The 20,734-nt window shown below is 39.4% G+C and overlaps 1 protein-coding gene across 4 annotated transcripts in view; it reads right to left on the minus strand.

The window, feature by feature from the left end:
- Positions 1-20,734, minus strand: part of METAP1D (methionyl aminopeptidase type 1D, mitochondrial) — an 85,737-nt gene that overhangs the window by 17,927 nt on the left and 47,076 nt on the right. The window lies entirely within an intron of this gene.

A 20,734-nucleotide genomic window follows, 5' to 3' on the forward strand; every position in this document is an offset into this window, starting at 1 on the left:
TGGAAAACTCCACTCTGATGGGAAACAAACATATAGAAACATCCGCTAAGTACCAGGTCTGCGAAAAGAACAATTTCTGCTGTGGTACCTTCCCCAGCAATGTCCAGGATGACCCTAGATTCAGGGCACTGCTTGGGTGGCTTTATATTCTTTAAAGCCATTTTCCTTTCAAGAACCATGGGCAAATGGCCAGCTGCACTTTTTGCCCTTGATAGGATTACTACTCTGTGTTAAGTTCACGTGCAGCGAGCCATTATACCGAAATTCACTATGATGAATGCTCAAGTCAGATAAAGACTAAAAACCAGAAATGTAGGGTGTGACCCTGAAGCAAAATGAATGTAGGGTCCGAAAGTGCCCACAACAGGAATTTAGAAATAGCTATCAAAATTTTAAATGCGTATATCATTTGACTCAGCAACTCATCTCCTAGGACCTTACCTTGCAGATATTATGCAGTAATGGATGTAAGACGTACCCTCACTTTGTGGTAGAAAAAAATGGGGAATAATGCAAATGTCCATCAGTGGGGGACTGGTGAAATATAGTATGGTATATCTACACAACAGAAAACTATGAAGCTATTAGAGAATAAGCTAAAGCATTTATTTCTATGTGTTGATATGTAAACAGGCCATAATACATTATTAGGGAAAAGACAAAAGCTGAACAATATGTATAAAAAGTCCACTGATGTAAGAAAGAATGTATACATTTATATAAGCTTGTAAATCGCTATAAAATTTCTGAAAATTGATATTCATCAATAGTGGTTATTTCTGGGCCATGTGATTAGGCCTGGGGTGGAGAGGAAGTCTTCCTGATTCATTTTATTTTCTTCTATACTGTTAGATTTTTTATTTTTTAACTTTTTAAAAGATTTTATTTATTTATTTGACAGAGAGAGACATAGCGAGAGAGGGAACACAAGCAGGGGGAGTGGGAGAGGGAGAAGCAGGCTCCCCGCTGAGCAGGGAGACCGACGCAGGGCTCGATCCCAGGACCCCGGGATCATAACCTGAGCCAAAGGCAGACGCTTAATGACTGAGCCACCCAGGAGCCCCACTGTTAGATTTTTTAAACCATCCACCTGCATGCATTACTTTTATAATTAAAACAATAGCTTGAAAATTCCCCAGCATGTCACAATTGCATGTCAGGGGTCGGCAGACTACAGCCCAAAGGCCAAATCTGGCCTGCTGCCTGTTTTTGTACAGTCCGCAACCTAAAAATGATTTTTACATTTATAAATGGGCAAAAAAGAAATAAGAAAAATAGTATTTTGTAACATGTGAAATTATATGAAATTAAAATTTCAGTGCCCGTAAGTACAGTCACACTCATTCACTTACGATGCTCTATGGCTCCTTCGAGCCACAGCGGCAGAGTTGAGTATTTGTGACAGAGACTGTACGACCCACAAAGCCTAGAATATTTACTGTCTGGTCATTTACAGAAGTTTGTCAACTCCTGGTCCAGAGCACTGGTTCTCAAAATGTGATACCCAGGCCACCATGTCAGCATCACATGGGAAAAAATGCAAATTATGGGTGCCCTCAATTTATTGACTCAAACTTTGGGATGAGGCCAGCAATCTGTGCTGTAACAAGCCCTCGGGGAGATTGATGCCCACGAAAGTTTGAGAATTACTGGCCTAGAGTAACATTTCAGCTGTGAAACATAACAGAAACACGAATTGCAGGTGAGTACTGGCCTCCAAAGTCAAGATCTCCAAGTGAACTGAAAACGGGCACAGACACAAACAAACCCCCATGGTCAGTGACTCAAGGTCGTAAGTTTCACTCGGTTATGTTCTTCCATAAAGTTGAATGTAATAGCGTTGAATCAAACTTACAGAGGTGTTTCAGTGTTATTTTAAACAATTCCAAATACTAGACAAATGCAGCAATATCACTTCTTTTAAAAATCAAAAGTTGTTTGATAGAGGCAGGTACATACTCCCTGACGCTTGCACGTTTCCCTGAAGACACCACCACCAGCTCTAGGATTGTCAACTGGTGTATGGGGCATGGCAGTAACCTAGGAAAAGCAGACGGCTGGAAAGCAGAAGAAGCCTGAACGTTCACTTCAGCCCCACTTGTTAGCTGTGTGGCCCTGATCAAGTTTCTTGAGGCTCAGGTGAGAATTAACTGGAATATGTGAAAAAGGATGAAAGTATGTGAAAACACTTTGCATTCAGTAGATGCCTAATAAATGATAGTTCCTTCAAGAACACTTAAAAAGATTTTAATGATAAAGAAATCGTGCACTCCATTATAGCTTCTAATATTGAGCACTTACTACGTGTCACTTATTGTCCTAGGCACTTTACATACGTTAGCTCCTTAATCTTAATGAGAACTTTCTACTGCATTCCACAGTTGAGGATATTGAGGCACCCAAAGGTAAGTAACTTCCCCAGGAACATGCAGTAAGTGCCAAAGCTGTGGGAAAGCACGTCAAGTTGCCTCCACAAAGTATATTATTTTTCTCATACACGAGAAAAAATGACCTGACACACATGGAAACACCCAGAAAACATAAAAGGCATCACAAAACTATTAAAAGTTACTAGCATCTAGGTTATTTTTCCAAAAGTGGTGATGGGTTTGACGTAATCCATCCACTCTCTCAAGCCAAGCCCCCTTCGCTGAGCAAACACATGCTTCGGTGAGGTGGCTGACAGAAGCTGGTTGGCAGTCTGTGGTCATGGGTCCCAGCTAAAGCAAAGACTTAGGCGGAATCAATCTATGACTCCAGGGGCTGCCTGGGTGGCTCAGTCGTTAAGCGTCTGCCTTCAGCTCAGGTCATGATCCCGGGGGTCCTGGGATCGAGCCCCGCATCGGGCTCCCTCCTCAGCGGGAAGCCTGCTTCTCCCTCTCCCACTCCCCCTGCTTGTGTTCCCTCTCTCACTGTGTCTCTGTCAAATTAATAAATAAAATCTTAAAAAAAAAATCTATGACTCCAGGCTCCCCAACTCCATCCCAGGTAGGACCACAGACAAGACACAAGCTCACAAGTATTTCCCTTCTGAGGAAAGTATGCATTATGATTACTATTAATAAGGATAACACTAATAGAATTAGTAACAATAATAGTGGTTAACATTTAACGGCCACTTTCTTTGATGAAGCACAGTGCTAGCTAGGTGCTTTACATACATTATCTCTTACCAACTCTGTCTGGTAGGCAGGCAGCTATTAACGTCACTATTTTATGGATAAGGAACTAAGACTCACACCTCTGGTGGTCACTGGAAGGCCTGGGCTCCACATCCCATAAAACCAAATCAAGGACTGTGCCTGCCACTCCAAGCTGCCTTCCTACAGTGTGCAGGGGCTCTAGTAGATAGCATGCTTTCCTATAGAATGTGGTTTTTTCAGGGATTAGTTTTTGGTTTTTTTTTAAGATTTATTTATTTGAGAGAGAGACAGAGTGGGGGGGGGACAGAAGGAGCAGATCTTCAAGCAGACTCCCTGCTGAGCAGGGAGCCTGCCGTGGGGCTCGATCCCATGACCCATGAGATCACGACCTGAGCCAAAGCCAAGAGTTGGATGCTCAATGGACTGAGCCACCTAGGTGCCTCAGGGATTAGATTTAAAGGAAAGTTGGTTGTGTCTGTATGTGTGTGTGTGTGTGTGTGTGTGTGTGTGCTTTAAGATTTATTTATTTAGAGAGAGAGCATGCAAGCACACGAGCGGGGGGAGGGGCAGAGGGAGAGAGAGAAAGAGAATCCTCAAGCAGACTCCCCCCACCTCCACCCCTGAGCACGGAGCCCATGTGGGGCTCAATCCCAGGACCTTGAGATCATGACCTGAGCCAAAATTGAGAGTTGGCTGCTCAACCGACTGAGCCACCCAGGCACCCCTAAAGGAAAGTTTAAAAAAAAAATGAAAAAAATAAACATCATAGGATCAACATTTAGAATGAAGGAACTTTTCATGAAAATTCGTAGATCTGATCTAATTGGGAGGTACTGTAGTAGTGAAGATAGCATGAGCTTTGAAGGCACATAGATCTGAGTTGCCCAGCTTCTGAGCCCCATGCTCTTCACCATTACATGGGAACAGCAGTGTTTTCCTCACCACTCCACTGTTGTGAGCTGAGATAACATTCATAAGTAAACCATCTTAAAAGCAGGTGCCCCAGGGCACCTGGGTGGCTCAGTTGGTTAAGCGACTGCCTTCGGCTCAAGTCACGATCCTGGAGTTCCGGAATCGAGTCCCACATCAGGCTCCCTGCTCGGCAGGGAGTCTGCTTCTCCCTCTGACCCTCTCATGCTCTCTCTATCTCATTCTCTCTCTCAAATAAATAAATAAAATCTTTAAAAAAAAAAAAAAAGTAGGTGCCCCATAAACATTCATTTTTTTTCCTTTCCCTTCTCAACTCTTCAACAGGTTTACCTGCGGGCCTCTATATTTATTTATTCTTTTACTCAGCAACTACTTACTGAGCTCCTTTGTATGCCATGCTCCGGATGCAGGGTGAACCAGATGACAAAGTCCCTGCTCTCACGGAGCTTATATTCTACGGTGGGACACAGACAAGAAGCAAAACAAATCCATTAGACTGTATCAGATGGTGATATGCATGACGAAAAACGGGCCAGAGCGAAAGGCAGTGGATGGCACCTTGAAACCATGGTTCTGCTCCTGGCCCTGCCAAGAGCTAACTATGTTACCTCGAGTAGTAACAGTAACAGTGAACACTGGCTAAGCACTTCCTGTGGCCGAGCTCTATGCTGAGCACTTCAGACACTGCCCACTAACACAGAAGACTTAGGAAAATGAGCGAGTTGGATTTTCTCATCTTTGAGGGAGGCCTTTGTTAGCCCTGACATTTGTGCCTTCGTTCAGCAGCATCTGACTGTCATGCCACCTCCCAGGCAATGGGATGATGCGGACACCGATCAATTTTAGGACTCACGAAGATTTTTTTCAATGCAGCTGATTACATGAAAGAGAGATCATCTTTATCAGCATTATCAAGTTCAAGTAGACAGTCATTATAGGGGGAATCTTTTCTATGTACTTAAACTTGAGGCATGAAGTCACCAGGCCTCTACTTGGATATCTGGTTGAGGCTTTTGAGACATTCACTTCAAGGATGAACAGTGTTGCCAATGTACCTGTCCTGCCAAATGATAGGCTCACTGCTGAAAAGATGCGGGCACACCCACACACGACTTAAACATTGGGAACACAGCCTGAATATATCCAATCTGTTGACAATTACGGTTCTGCAGTGTACTCAGAAATTCCACTTTCATATGATACTTTTTTATTTGAAGCAAAATCTTTTCTTTCAATCTGATAAAAGACACCCTATAAACGCTGTCACAAGGTAACAGGATAATAAGGTACCATACCGTGTTTATTCCACTAACTATTCATTACAAACCAGGAAAAAAGTCTAGTGTTTTCACAGGTGAAATGAAGAAATGGGCTTAAGAAATACATGCCTTTAGAAGATAATGGTCCTCCAATTAATGTGGCAAAAAAGAGGTGGGGCAAAATCTTCAATTTTGTTTATCATACCGTAATTAATAAATAGTAGTTACCAAATTTTCTAAATGCAGAGTGGATAAAATTAAATTCTCCAGTACCCATTATATTCAGGGTCACAGGATAACCAAACTACAGTTACTGCTACAGACCATTCTAGAAAAGGTGTGTTGGGTTTCCTTTTATTTCCTTTCTTTATAAAAGCAGTGCTTTGTACACCAAAAGCTGATACAATCCAAATATTATATGTCAACTGTATCTCGATTAAATAAATAAAAGCACTGCTGATACTATATCACAACTGTATCTAACTTTCAACTTTCTGCAGTCAATGTTACAGCTAATTTAATGCATGACATCCATCATCAGAGGCAGGGACACCAGCCAGGCTTCCATTAGTCATAAGACTGGCCTCTCTGTCTCCTGGCCACCACAATTTACCCAGGATGCACAGCACACACCCCCTTTTTTAAGGTTTAATTTTTTTTTAATATTTTATTTATTTATTTGAGAGAGAGAGAGTGCATGAGCGGGGTGAGGGGCAGAAGGAGAAGCAGACTCCCCACTGAGCAGGGAACCCGATGCGGGGCTCGATCCTAGGACTCCAGGATCATGACCTGAGCCAAAGGCAGACACTTAACTGAGTGAGCCACCCAGGCACCCCAAGGTTTTATTTTTCAGTAATCTCTACACCCAACATAGGGCTCGAACTCACAACCCCAAGATCAAGTCTCATGCTGCACTGACTGAGCCAGCCAGGCGTCCCAGACCCCCTTTTGTTATAGCTATTTTCAGGAAACAAGTTTCAGGTGTGTACTAACTATTGCCAGGGACAAGCTGACCAATCTGAAGTTAAGGAGGTACAAGCTGAAAATCATCAGAAACCTCAGGAGATGAGAGCCCCAGATCAGCAAGGAGCTGCTTTGGACTAATTTGATCTTCAAAGAGTGATCATAGTGACTGTTGTTACTGTCGATTATGTAACAGAAACTCTACATAGGGTTTCCTTGGGCAGTACGTCTATACGTTATTTGTTATAAATACGAGAATATTTACTGTTATCAAAGGTAATAGTAAGAATTATTTTCAGTGTCACAAAAATTCTATCAGCGTCTAGTTTCAGCTGAGTGTCGAAAATTATAGGCAACTGCTTCTTTCACTCCATGGAGAAGCACACTGTGCAGCCTGAATGTCTTTTGAAATTGGTATATGTCCTCTGGATCCTGCAGCACATTTTTCATATTTTAAATTTGTATTTGCAGTAGAAATCTAAGTTATGGTTTTAAATGTGAAAATATTTGGGAATAACATCAATTTCTAAAAACTGCATTTTATTTCCCTTTACAGATTAAGTCTGAAAGGTGGGATTACAGAATTCAAGTATGATGGAGGGAGGAATGCATTTTAAATAACTAAGGTTGCTGCACGCAACATGCCCATATTTACTGGCCTCTTACTCAGGGTCCATTTTAATTGTTATCTGCTCGTGCATTCTATACCACATAATGAAACACTTCCATTTCACCCACTGAGCCCTGGGTTTTTCTGTGCACCTCTACTAATGACCCTTAATTAAGCCGATTTATCCTTGAAAATGTGAGTTTTCTTTTGGCCAACAAGTATTTTTAAGGAAGAGGCCTGAACGAACTTTCAAAGAGACAATTAAAATGCTTATTATTTTAAGCAGTTGTAAAGCTGAACAAAGTATATTTGTACTCAAGTGTGGGCTACCAACACCTATATTTTTCATTGTATGTTTCCAGGGAAGCACTTTCCCCCTGTGGCAGGGCATCAACCCTCGGTTATGTTACATTTCAGAGGTATTAAATATCTGGGTAGAAAACAACACAATAAAGTAGCCTGTACTACTTTACATTAGTTAACAATGTCAACCAGAGATAATATGTAATTTAAAAGATACTCTGTAAAATGTCTGACCGAATATATTTTTTCATAATGATCAAATGCCAAAGTCTAGTAACAAAACTATTATTTATAGCATATCAGCATCTAATTGATTTTACAAATGGAGGCAATTATTTTGGATGAAGGGGGGAATGCGTGCCAGATTTAAATGATTTATGATTACTAAGAGAGAAAACAATGTTTTGCTAATTCATTTTCAAATATGGCTCTTACAGTCATTGATAATTTTAATTTCAAACCAAATGATTTGCTTAAATTACACATTAACTTAAAAAAAAAGTAACTCACTTTGTGATAGCAAACTGAGATATTTTTAACTGTTTAGAAATATTGCTTCCTACAGTAGGCTCAAAAGGGACTGTACCATAGAAATACATTTTCGAGGTGCTGATTTAGAGCCACAGAAAGATCACACTTCATGAACTCCAACCAATTACCTAGAGTAGGAGCACGGGCTTTTATAGCACTGTGTGCTTCAAGTCCAAAAGGGAACACTGCAAATGCATCCATGCCTTATATTTCTTGACCTAAAACACTGACTATCTACTTGATAGGTTTGATAACTTGCACAAATGTTGTGAAAGGAAAATTAAATAGTCTGCATCACTTGATATAACTCTCATTGATTTTTATAATCTAGTACTCAGATGTACCTGTTTTAAAAGTAAATGAGAAAGATTGAGGGTTCCTTCCCATTTCAAGGAGACTATAAAGCAGAAGAGAAGCTCACATTTCACAAGAAATAACCTGTGCATTTGTTGAAGAAAAAAGAAAATCAGCTCAGGGAATGCCCCAGGCTGCAGCAGATCCTGATTGGGCAAAGCTAAAGGACAAGGGCCCTTGAAACTAAACAAAAGCAAATTCATTCTGTTGACAGATGTTGATTACATCAAAGCAACAGGAACTCCCCCAACTCCCCAATTTTTTAAAAACAATTAATACCTCTCTACAATTTACACAATAAGGACAAAGTAAGTTTCTAAACCAATCATAATAAACATTATTAAACTTGTTTTTTAAAAGTTTCAGTTCAGTTGAAGACTGTTCTGGTGTGTTTTTAGCTATGGGCTTCTCCAAACAGTGGTTTATTCATTCCCATGGACATGTCGGGGAAGCCAAGCTGGCCATGCCATCAGCCCCTTCCTTCCAGGGGTTAACTGCTCTGGCTGCCAAATAAAATACAGAGTGAGCCATGTAATTATGGAGACAGTCAAAGGGCAGGCTCTATTTTGAAATCTATTTGCACAGACAAGGTCTTCCAATTGAGCTTACAGGAAACAAGCTGGTAAAGCGCCTCCTTTTCCCCAGATGCTTTCCACACTTTTTCTCCAATTCAGGAAATCATGGATATGGACACCATACACCATTGCTTCCTGGATTTCAAGCTAAGATACCACGACAAGAAGAAGAGTGGATGTTTTACAAACCTGTAAAAAACACTTTTTTTTTCTTTTTCTTCTTGCCTAATTAACAGCATTTAGCAATAGCCTCTGGACGATAAAGCAACAGTGTTTATTAAACAACATTTCTAAAGAGGATACAGGCACAGTTATGCAGGTGTTGGAAAACAGATTCTTTTCCTTAATGCTCAAAATAAAGTATAAAGTCAAGTCTAAAATATATTGGCATGAACACTTGTCTGAAAGAAAGATTCTACCTGACATCCAACAGTGTTGTCATTGAAGTTATTCACAGCTAAGACTGCTAAAACAGTAACAAAGATTCCACAGAAATAAAAAAGAAATGTGTAAAATAGTTTAAGTGAATAAAAAAAATCACAAGTCACTTTATACTGTAACATAAACATTTGTCCTAGTTGCTTAAAGCTCTAAATTTGCAATTGCTATGAGATTTTACCATAGTCAAATTAAAATAGAATCAGGCCACCACTGCCAATAAAACAAAGTAGTCAAATGAAGGTGAGACAGTTGTCTTCATCGATACTAGCCTGTGGATGTCAGAACTCGTCATCAAGCCATAAACCAAAGCCTGGGAGTCCTGATTCTAGAGAAGATGAGCTGGAAAGTCTGCCATGGTTAGAGCACTTCTGGGGAAAGGAAGGGCGGTGGCCTGAGGGCACCCTCTTCCAATAATAACAACATTCAAGAATGATGCCCAGGTCACAGCAAAACATGACCTTCCCCAAGGCTCCATCAGGAAGTTGGCTCCACGCTACATCCCTCCTCCTTTTGAAAAATTTAGCAATACCAAATGATAGAGTATAATGACAATGACAAGCTCAGAAATGGGGTTAGGAAAATACTGCCTTTTCTTTTTTACAAAAGCCAATCGGATAATATGTGATTATCCATTAATGTATACTACCAGCACCCAGGGATCTGTGATTTAAACAAAAAGCATTCCCCTCTTCTTGGGAGACAAAAACACCCCATCCTACTCTAGAAACACGTATCAATAAATAAAACCTAGTTAATAAAATAGACTTATGTTTGTGGGCCTAGAAAAAAATTCCTTTAGGCTGGCCCCACCACAGGTGGGGGAGGGGAGTCAAAGATTACAGTAAGAACTCAAAATCTAAAACTGAAAGCAAATCATTTGATGGATAAATGGAAGTTACACAGAAATGACTGATGTGTAAAAGGAAATGGGGCTGTTGTGTGAAACTTCTCCATTTAGGGTAAAAAATGTTTACTTCACAATTTAAATCTAAATTCATTTTTATAATCACAAAGTATTGAGTCACACTGCAATAGTATATGCTTAGAAAATCCCATTGTCTCCCAGCTAAAGTTTAGAGAAAAGCAGCTTTTTAGCACTTCAACAATACATATACTCAGGCAACTTCTTGGACAAAGAAATATTGTGTCTTTCCAGGGGAAATAAAGGAGCTGTTTATTAGGGCTGTGGTTAAAATGTAATAATTCATTCTAGTTGAGCCCTGTGGAAAATGTCATCAAAATATCATTTTCTTTGCCAGATTTTCTGGATGCCGTGATATCGTTTAAATACAGAATAAAAGGCAAACTCTGATTAGAGTAGCAGTACACCACCACCACCAAAATGAACCAAAAGCAAATGTTCATTCCATCAAAGGAACAGGAAAGAAACCCACACAGTCCTGATACCCAGAGAATGCACACTTTTAGGTTAGCACAGAACATCTGGCAAACTTCAACCTTCCAAATTTCTCAAAAGAAGCATTCCTGTTACCACACACTTTGGCTAAAGAAGAGGAACATAAAAATTTTATATTAAAGCACATAAATAAGAATCAGAAAGAACAATTTCACAGAAATCATACATGGAATACAACTTTAGAGAAAGTTCATATAAAAATAAATATCATGAGTTTTTAAAAAATGATATAGTAAGAAAGTCCTTCTTTAATTAAAAAAAATCCTTCATAAATACTACTGTCATGTAAAACACTACTCAAAATATTAGTTATTTGGATAAAAATACCCTGTAATAGAAGACAGTGGGACTTAAGGTTTGTGATCAAAGGCATGGCTTTAACATGAATATTTCTGTATTAAAGCATTTGAAAAGAGTGTAATTTTAGTCTTCATCCCACAACAGTGTCACCTGAATTCTATATGCAACATGCTCTAGTTACATTGTTGGATGTACTTCTTTCTCTCCTTTAATGAATCACGTAAGGTCATTTATGCAAACAATTGGTATAAAATAGCTCAGAGCTTTGACCAAAGCTGCACTATCAATACAAAAAAACCCAAAAACCCCCCAAAAAACCAGCGCTACATCATAATATTTTTCTGAGAATGTTTTCACTGTACAATTCAAAGTGAAAGGCATGACATAAAAAGAAAACATTTAAATATAAATTCTACCATTGGTATTTTGACACATGTGGGAGTTTTGTTTCTGCTCTGTAACCAGGTAATAGGAGTGGAAGGTAGGTAGGGAGGTCAGTAATCACAACCCAAAGTGAGGAAGCTAAAGCTCCAGGAAAACAATATATTTCTAACCTTCTGCAGTTGAGATTACATAGATTTAAGACAATAGGAGCCAAGATCACTCATCAAGGGGTTATTTTCACAAGAAAAATAAAGAGAAAATAAACAGTAGCCTCTGTAGTAAAAGAAAAAGTTCCAAATTATCTAAAAGTAGCTTTTTGGACTGATGTAGTTACGTTGCCACAAAAAATTTTATATTCAATTAAACTGTATGGACTTAGTTAACCATGTGAATAATCACTCCATAGCTTCAGGCATTAATGCAAAAAGTGCAATGTATTAAAATGGTACGGGCTTAAAAGGGGAATACTTACAAACTGACCCTTGTCTTTTTTTTATGGATGCTCAACTATAAAATCATTATTTTTGTACTAAAGATTAAAAATTGGGGTGCCTGGGTGGCTCAGCTGGTCAAGCATCTGCCTTTGGCTCAGGTCATGATCCTGGGGTCCTGGGATTGAGCCCCGCCGTCTGGGCTGTCTGCTCAGCAGGGAGCCTGCTTCTCCCTCTCCCTCTGCTCCTCCCCCAGCTCGCTCGCTCTTTCTCTCTCTCTCTCAGATAAGTAAATAAAATCTTTTTAAAAAATCAAAACTATTACATCACCCCTAACAAAACATCTATACTCTATCTGTATAAAACAGGCTGCTTCTCATGTCTGAAAATGTAATATTACTTGAAAACTTTAGCAGACCAAGAATAGTCACACTTGGTGGAATGACAAATCCATCATCTCATTTTTATTTATTTTTTCATTATCTCATTTTTAGATCAAAGTCTTCAATATAACCACAATACTAAAATATTTGATGTGTATAATATTTGAAACATGTTTATTGTCTAATGTGAGGTGTACTGAACATTTCTTGAACTATACTCTTAGTAGAGTATTACAAAAAGAAAAGCAACCCTAAAATGTCTAAATAAAACTTAGCAAATTTGTAGGTAAAAAGAAGGAAATAGTGTGGCACTTAAAACATTTTATATTTGGCTTGTGAATGCACCATAGGATATTTACTTGAGTTCTTGCTTAAATTGGTTTTCCTTCTCTGAACAATAGTTGGTTCACTTGGACAAGTTAGTTAAACACTCCAAGCCTTAGTTTCCTCATCTGTTAACAGGAATAATAATACCTTCCTCACAGGGTTGCTAGGATAATTGTATGACATGAGGTATGGGAAGTGACACAGGGTAAGCACTTGATAAACTGTAATTACGATCATTGGTTGTGTGATGGAGGGAAGGCACTCTAAAATGGACTAATCAGTAGGTAGAAACCAGCCTGAATTTCAAAATGGGCTTTGGCTAATTCACAAAGCATTCATGAGATCCTAGGTTGGGTCCGAGCTGCTTCCTAAAAACCATGCTATCCAAAACACTGGCCCTATCCTGCCTTCATCACAGGACCACCCTGACCATCAAATGAGACTGCAGATGTATTAATACTTCACAAACTGGATAGCATCTCATGATTGTAGTGTATTGAGAGAAGACTCAAACTCAGTAGGATGAATTATGCACAGCCTAATTTTGACATTTTTCTCAGAGTTCTTGGGGAGACCTTGCCAGAATGCTGATGGCTAACGGTGAAGTCTAAGGAAAATCTCTTCTTCCGTTCAGAGGCATAAAAGACCCCAGCTTTTCTCAAGAATCATATCCTTCCAAACACATTAGTACATGAAATAGTTTTTATATCTGTGCAAAAGGTAAGATAGGAGAAATCATGTTGTAGAAAGATTCCACTTAGCAGTGAAGATTCCCTGTAAAGCTCAGTATCACAAGCAATTTTAAGAATTAGAGTAGAAAGGGGGTGCCTGGGTGGTTCAGTCAGGTTAAGTGGCCAACTCTTGATCTTGGCTCAAGTCATGATCTCAGGGTTGTGAGATCAGCCCTGAGTCAGTCTCCTCACTCAGTGGGGAGACTGCTTGGGATTCTTCCCCTCTGCCCCTCCCCCCCATTTGTGCACATGCACACATGCATGCTCTCTCTCTAAAATAAAAATAAGGGGCGCCTGGGTGGCTCAGTCAGTTAAGCGTCTGCCTTCAGCTCAGGTCATGATCTCATGGATCGAGCCCCACGTCGGCCTCCCTCCTCCTCAGGGAGTCTGCTTCTCCCTCTCCCTCTGCCCTTCCCCCTGCTTGTGCTCTCTCTCTCTTGCTTTCTCACTCACTCACCTCTCTCTCAAAAAAAAAAAAAAATCTTTATTTTTTTTTATTTTTTTTTTTTTTTAAGATTTATTTATTTATTTATTTGAGAGAGAATGAGAGACAGAGAGCATGAGAGGGAGGAGGGTCAGAGGGAGAAGCAGACTCCCCGCTGAGCAGGGAGCCCGATGCGGGACTCGATCCCGGGACTCCAGGATCATGACCTGAGCCGAAGGCAGTCGCCTAACCAACTGAGCCACCCAGGTGCCCAAAAAAAAAAAAAATCTTTAAAATAAATAAATAAAATCTTTTAAAACAGAGAGGAGAATGCTATCTTTATTCTGTTACTACTAAATTGTGTTCAGTCCATATTTTGCTTATCCATAGTTACGCTGTCCTTGGTAAACTCGGGAACTTAGTTTGTAAGAATTACAAATATATTTGTTTCAGTGTGCAACTATTTAATAGAGATATTCCAGAGCTCACCAAACCTTATTGTTTAAATGTACCAAGAAGTCTTCTTTGCATAAAAATTCCTGTTTATTAAACAATGATACAGGAGAACTTATTTACATGTCAAGCACCAGCAACATACATCATTTATGACAAAAAAGGCAAGCACTCCATAAGAAATGCTCAATCACTGTCAATCACAAACACCAAAATATACATAAACCAAAGCAAGCCATGTGAACTGTATTAAATTCAGCTAAACACAGAATTACTAACCAAACAAACAAAAAAACAAATAATTATCAGTGACTCACAGACCTATTTACATAGTACACAAAATAACTTGGAAAGGTGTAACCATGGAAACCTGATAGCCTAAATTCAGTGCCTTTAAAATTTGCATTTATTTAAACACTGTGCAAATGATGTCCTTATAAGGTTTAAATATTTCAAAAGCAGTCAAAGCTTATCTTTGTTATCTGATCATTGATCAAAATAGTTTCAACTATAAATTAGCTGCCTTTAAAATTATTCAGGGACCAATTTAATGAAACTATGATAAAAATGTCAAATAATTTTTTCTAATTTTTCAGCAAACTTATTTTCACAACCACTGATTAACAATTGAAAAAATTCAATTATACACAACAAATCTCACAATAGTCAAATAATATTAAAACAGGCTTTGACATAAAGACTTTTCTTAAACTCACACTGTTGCATGCAACCACCCCACTTTCTCTAATTAACTACTAAAGCAGAAATGTTATTAGCTGTTTTGGTTTACAGGTGATTTTCACTGACAGTTACCATTTGAATAGTTTAATATTTAATGCTATGATTAGTCATAATGTCTTATATTTTATTTTATAAGCTACATGAGTAAAACATTATTTTGTAGTCCACTGGCTCCCACACTCAAGATATAATGTTCAGTGTGTATTTCATTATGTAGATGAGCAATGGATGTTGTTTGACATGATTTAAATGGGTCAACAGTATTTTCCTAGTCACATTAATCATTCAGACAGCTGGAATTAAAAAAAAGGGGGGCCTTGAAAACTAAAACTAGAGAATCTATTCACACAAATGACACTTACCATTGGCGGGTTATCTAGGATGTGGTTAAGCAGAAGGAAGAGTTACAGACTTTGAACACATGTTTCATTATTTATTTGGAAACCACTTCAAGACCTAGCTCTATTTTCAGAATCCAAGTGAACACCCACAGGGACAGATTTCTGAGATACCAAATTGTAATATTTTTTTAAAAAAAGCATTAGATGGAAATCTGTGAAAACTTTTTCATTTGAAAAAAAGAATAAAATTTGGGGAGCCCAGCTGCAAATGAGACTGGGCCTCAGGATAGGGTCAGGAGTATGGTGTCTATAAAAATACACAGCAGCACAAACGAGGGCACAGCCCTCACTGTGGACAACAATCCTATCTTCACCTGCTGATGGCTCCTAGGAAGTGAGGAGGAGAAAAAAGAAAAGCAGAACCAGCTTTTAGGAATAGCTGCAAATCATCTTGCTCCGGGCCTGAGTCAAAAGAACCTTGTAAGGAACACAGAAACAACAGGTGTGAGCTCACCAACAGCAACTCCACAGCCCTCTTTCTCTTTCATTGTCATGACTGACCTTTACATTGTGTCTGACCAAAGGATGATTTGGTCTACTTGGCTATTCAGTGTGCCAGAATACTATTCTGGACAATCATCCTACCACTTTGTTCCATATGAATCAAGCGCTTTCTAATAACAAGTATGGAAGTGACATACAGTCTTTGCAACTAAAGCTCTTTAGTGGGTGTTTGGCAGCTGTGAAGAAGACAGCGTCTTGGGGCGCCTGGGTGGCTCAGTCGTGAAGCGTCTGCCTTTGGCTCAGGTCATGATCCCAGGGTCCTGAGACTGAGCCCCGCATCGGGCTCCCTGCTCAGCGGGGAGCCTGCTTCTCCCTTTCCCGCGCCCCCCTGCTTGTGTTCCCTCTCTCACTCTCGCTTTCTGTCAAATAAATAAAATCTTAAAAAAAAAAAAAGACAGCGTCTAGCATTAACTTTTTCATTCTGAACCCACTTCTCAAAGGTCATTCTCTTGAGTGGATGTGCTCTGTCCTCTCCTGAAACCACACAGAATGAGCCAGAGTCCATGGAAAGCCCCTATCTTGTTCTGTTTTATTATGAAAATGGTACATGTGTGGTATTAAACATTTTTATAATACTAAAAAAGCAAGAAACAGTAAAAAAAAATGATTGCTGTTAACATTTAGCCAACACACTTTAGAACATTTCTCTAAGGGGCACCTGGGTGGCTCAGTCGTTAAGCATCTGCCTTTGGCTCAGATCATGATCCCAGGGTCCTGGGATGGAGCCCCACATCTGGGTCCCTGCTCCCTGCTCCGAGGGAAGCCTGCTTCTCCCTCTCCCTCTGCCCCTACTTGTGTTCCCTCTCTCGCTGTGTATCTCTCTCTGTCAAATAAATAAATAAAATCTTTAAAAAAAAAAAAAGAACATTTCTCTAAGTATCCACTAATATATTATTATACTTTATATTAATTTATCATATTTCATAAATATTCAGTTTGTATATGGAGTTTTGTTAAGCTGCCTTTTTTTTGAGAGAGAGAGACAGAGTGCAGAAGCAGGGGGAGGGGCAAAGGGAGAGGAGAGAGAGAATCTTAAGCAGGCTCTACGCCTAGGGCAGAGCCCAATGCAGGGCTTGATCTCATGACCCCAAGATCATGACCTGAGCTGAAGTCAAGAGTCGGCTGCTTAACTGACTGAGCCACCCAGGCGCCCCAAAGCTGCTGTTTTGAAAGCAATTAACTTCTCTCCACAATATATGGAAGATAATCCGTCTTTACCAAAAAATACAGATCTACAGGATTCTTTTTAGGCTTCTTGGGTTGTTTTATTGATTTCATAGTGTTCCTTTATATGGATGGGTAACAGAGCACTTTATTTAACCAACGATAAGCATTTGGATAAGTTCTTTTTTTTTTTGCCTTGCATAATATACTTTTTACAAATACAGTTGCACATTTGACCAATTACTCTTTTTTTTTTTTTTAAGATTTTTTTTTATTTATTTATTTGAGAGAGAGAGAGAGAGTGAGAGAGAGCGCAAGAGGGGGTAGGGTTAGAGGGAGAAGCAGACTCCCCGCCGAGCAGGGAGCCCGATGTGGGACTCGATCCCGGGACTCCGGGATCATGACCTGAGCCGAAGGCAGTCGCTTAACCAACTGAGCCACCCAGGCACCCGACCAATTACTCTTTTTAGCTTAAGTTCCTAGTAGTAGAATTCTTAGGTTAAGAAATATGCAGAATTCAGGGGTGCCTGGGGGGCTCAGTCAGATAAGCATCTGCCCTGGGCTCAGGTCATGATCCCAGGGTCCTGGGATGGAGTCCAGCATCAGGCTCCCTGCTCAGGGGGGAGTCTGCTTCTCCCTCTCCCTCTGCCACTCCCCCTGCTTGTGCTCTATCAAATAAATAAATATAATCTTTAAAAAAAAAAAGGAAAGAAATATGTAGAGTTCTGCCATTTGCAAAACTGCTCTCCACATAATAGCAATTTATATTCCCAATGGTGCCAATTGCCCTACACCCTCACCAATATTAATAATGTTAAAATCTTTGTCAGCTTGATAAATGAAAAATTATTATCTTGCTTTTACTTATTTTTCTTCAGGTACTACTAAGGTTGAAGATCTCTTTATGTAGTTATGTTCTTTTGTGAAATCTCTATTTAGGCCTTTTGGGTTGTTTTTTACTTATTTTTAAGAGTGTTCTGTGAATTAGAAACATTAAACATTTGTGTACTCTATCGTTTCAAATTTTTCAGTTTGCCATTTGCATTTCAACTTTGTTTAAAGTCTTTTTGGCCACCCAGTTGGGCTTAACATTGAATTTATGGAGTAATTTAGGGTGAATAGGACTCTAAAATACTTAGTTGCCTTATTTAAGAGATGTCTTCAGGGGTGGCTCAGTTGGTTAGGCATCTGCCTTCAGCTCAGGTCATGATCCCGGGGTCCAACCCCGTGTCAGGCTCCCTGCTCAATGGGGAGTCCGCTCCTGTTCTTCCTCCCCCCTGCTCTCACTCGTTCTTTCTCTCAAATGAATAAATAAAAAATCTTAAAAAAAAAAAAAAAAAAGAGATGTCTTCATAGGTACTGCAGTCTTTTTAAACGTCCCTCAGTAAAAGTCTAATGTTTTTTTCACACAGGTCCTATATATTTGTTATTATTTGTTTAGTCCTAGGTATTTTATATTCTTGTTTGCTATTATTTATTTTAAGATTTTATTTATTTATTTGAGAGAGAGAGAATGAGAGACAGAGAGCATGAGAGGGAGGAGGGTCAGAGGGAGAAACAGACTCCCTGCAGGGAGCCCGATGCGGGACTTGATCCCAGGACTCAGGATCATGACCTGAGCTGAAGGCAGTTGCTTAACCAACTGAGCCACCCAGGTGCCCCTCTTGTTTGCTATTATAAATGGAATTTTTTTCCATTATATTTTCTGCCTAAATACAGGACAGTAATTTATTTTTGTATAATAATTAAATTTAATTTTCTTTTAAAAAGTTGTTTAAAAAATCGAAATACTCCAGTGTCACATGTTTATGCTACTTAACATTTTAAAAAGTCCTACATACAGACTCATACACTTACCATTAGAAAGAAGTAAGTTGCGCCTGATAGGTTAACTAGACTTTTCTTTCCATCATTGCCAATTCACCTCTCTTACTTTGTCTCTCCCCAAAATTACCCTCCCTCTTCCCAAATATGAAGTGCTGGGCTGGGTAGGCTAACAGGTGCTAGAAGTGCCAGTAAACTAAAGACATCAAAAAAAAAAGGGACAGATTTTTTTGGAAGGGTTTGATATTTAAAATATCTCCCCCAAAAAGCAATGACCTAATCACGGCAGGGAGGAGAGGGGAAAAATAGAGCTTTTTAGAATTATTTATCCATACTTATTTATCTAATTTTATAGCTTAGTCTTGCTTTTGTTTTGGATTACATGTCTGGGTTGGCTTGGAGAGACCCTAAATCTTTTTAGCGCTGGGGTCCTGTCTCAATTCAGCCTTTATGTAACTATAACTGTGCCCGCAAGTACACGAGCATCTGAATGCATCAAGCAAATGGCACAATTACAAAACTTCCCCCGGTCTTATAACAGTGAAAGAGAACCAGGAACTTTAAATAAAAATAAATTTAAAACCAATCTGCCAGCTTTCTGAACAAAGATTCTGTGTAGCTCTAGCTCCTAGGATCCTCTCGTATTTAGTTTGACTTCCCCCTGAGAAGAGCAATTATGTCTTAAAGTTGCAGAAGAGGGGCAAGAGGGGGAGAACCCTCTATTGCTCCCTTAAATCAAATGTTCTCCCGATGTATTTTCTTTCATGAGTTTCAGAATACTACTTCCAACTCCACCTATGAGTTTGGAAAATCATGATGCTGTACAGATGACAGAAAAAAAATGACTAATTTTTTCCATTAAAAGTATCTGATCCATAGGTACAGCATGGAGTTCATTATATGCTTTTCCCTATATTTGAAATTTTCAATAATAAAAAGTTTAAAAAGTCTTTGAACCAGCACTAAAAAAAAAAAAAAAAAAAAAAGGTGTATCTTTCCTAGAGAATTCTAAGAAGTGTAGGAAATGGAAGGGTTATTTTAAATCTAGATGCTGTTTATATGTGGAAAAAACCCAACCATTTAAAATGAGCATTGACCTGCAGTTGCTCCTGGGCCATGAGCTAGGAACAGCCAGCCCCAGGACTCCTGCTTCTTGACAGTGGAACCATACAGTTAGTTATTCACACGTGTCTCATTTGCATTTCACAACCACATGTGCTTCTTGGGAGTGATCCTGGGGTCCAGACTTTTAGCTGCTCACATACTGTGCAAGTCAAACTCCTAAAAGTACACTAGAGCACGGGGCTGGACACTTAATTGTTTCTGAGAGCAGCGTGAAGGTTAGGTGCTGGCCGGGATCTGAAACGTGTTTGGGGTTTGGCCACGGTGATGATGTACAGACAGGCAGGAGGTCTTCATGGCAGTTCAACACTGGAAATGTTGGAGAAACACTGTAGAGTGAGGGGAGTTCTCTTCCCACCTTTGCCTTATAAAACCTTAGGCAGCGAGATTTTTGCACTATGGTGTGGGGTAGAGAGTTTGGAGATGATATATAAAATAAGAAGGCTATATAATCCTGTAAAGGGGGTAGCAGGGGACTGACATGGACAGAATTTAGACTTATAACTAATGTTTCATAATTGCCAAATCCACACTACTCTCAACTCCACTGCCATGACTAGATGATGCTGACCTCACTGAGTAATCTGAAAGACTAGCAATATTTGGGTTTGGTGACTGCTAACTTCAGACCTCATAAATATTATTTAACTCTAGTCTCTTTGCCTCTAGCCAACCAGCCTGACTGCAATTTTCAGCCACAAGTGGCAAACTGACACTGAGAATTTATGGGCTCTGCTGTATTAGTAATGCACATTTCCTTTTGAATTATTCTAGCCCGTAGCCTGAAGCAGATTATTAATTATCATTCCTTTTGCCACGCAAGTCTGGAGATCTACAAGTGGCTCAGGAAGCTACATGAATATTTTTCAATGTCTTAAGTAGGTTGGTAAATAAAAGTCCCATGTACGGCAAATGAAAAACAGATGAATTTTTTGTATCGCTAGAATTTTTAAGCTATCTTAGCTAATTAAAATTTGGTCCCAGTGACAGTGTGTCCATAGAAAATGATTCCCTATCTT

Source organism: Phoca vitulina, unplaced genomic scaffold, assembly GCF_004348235.1.
Source record: "Phoca vitulina isolate PV1807 unplaced genomic scaffold, GSC_HSeal_1.0 scaffold1, whole genome shotgun sequence".
Classification (NCBI taxonomy): Eukaryota; Metazoa; Chordata; class Mammalia; order Carnivora; family Phocidae; genus Phoca; species Phoca vitulina.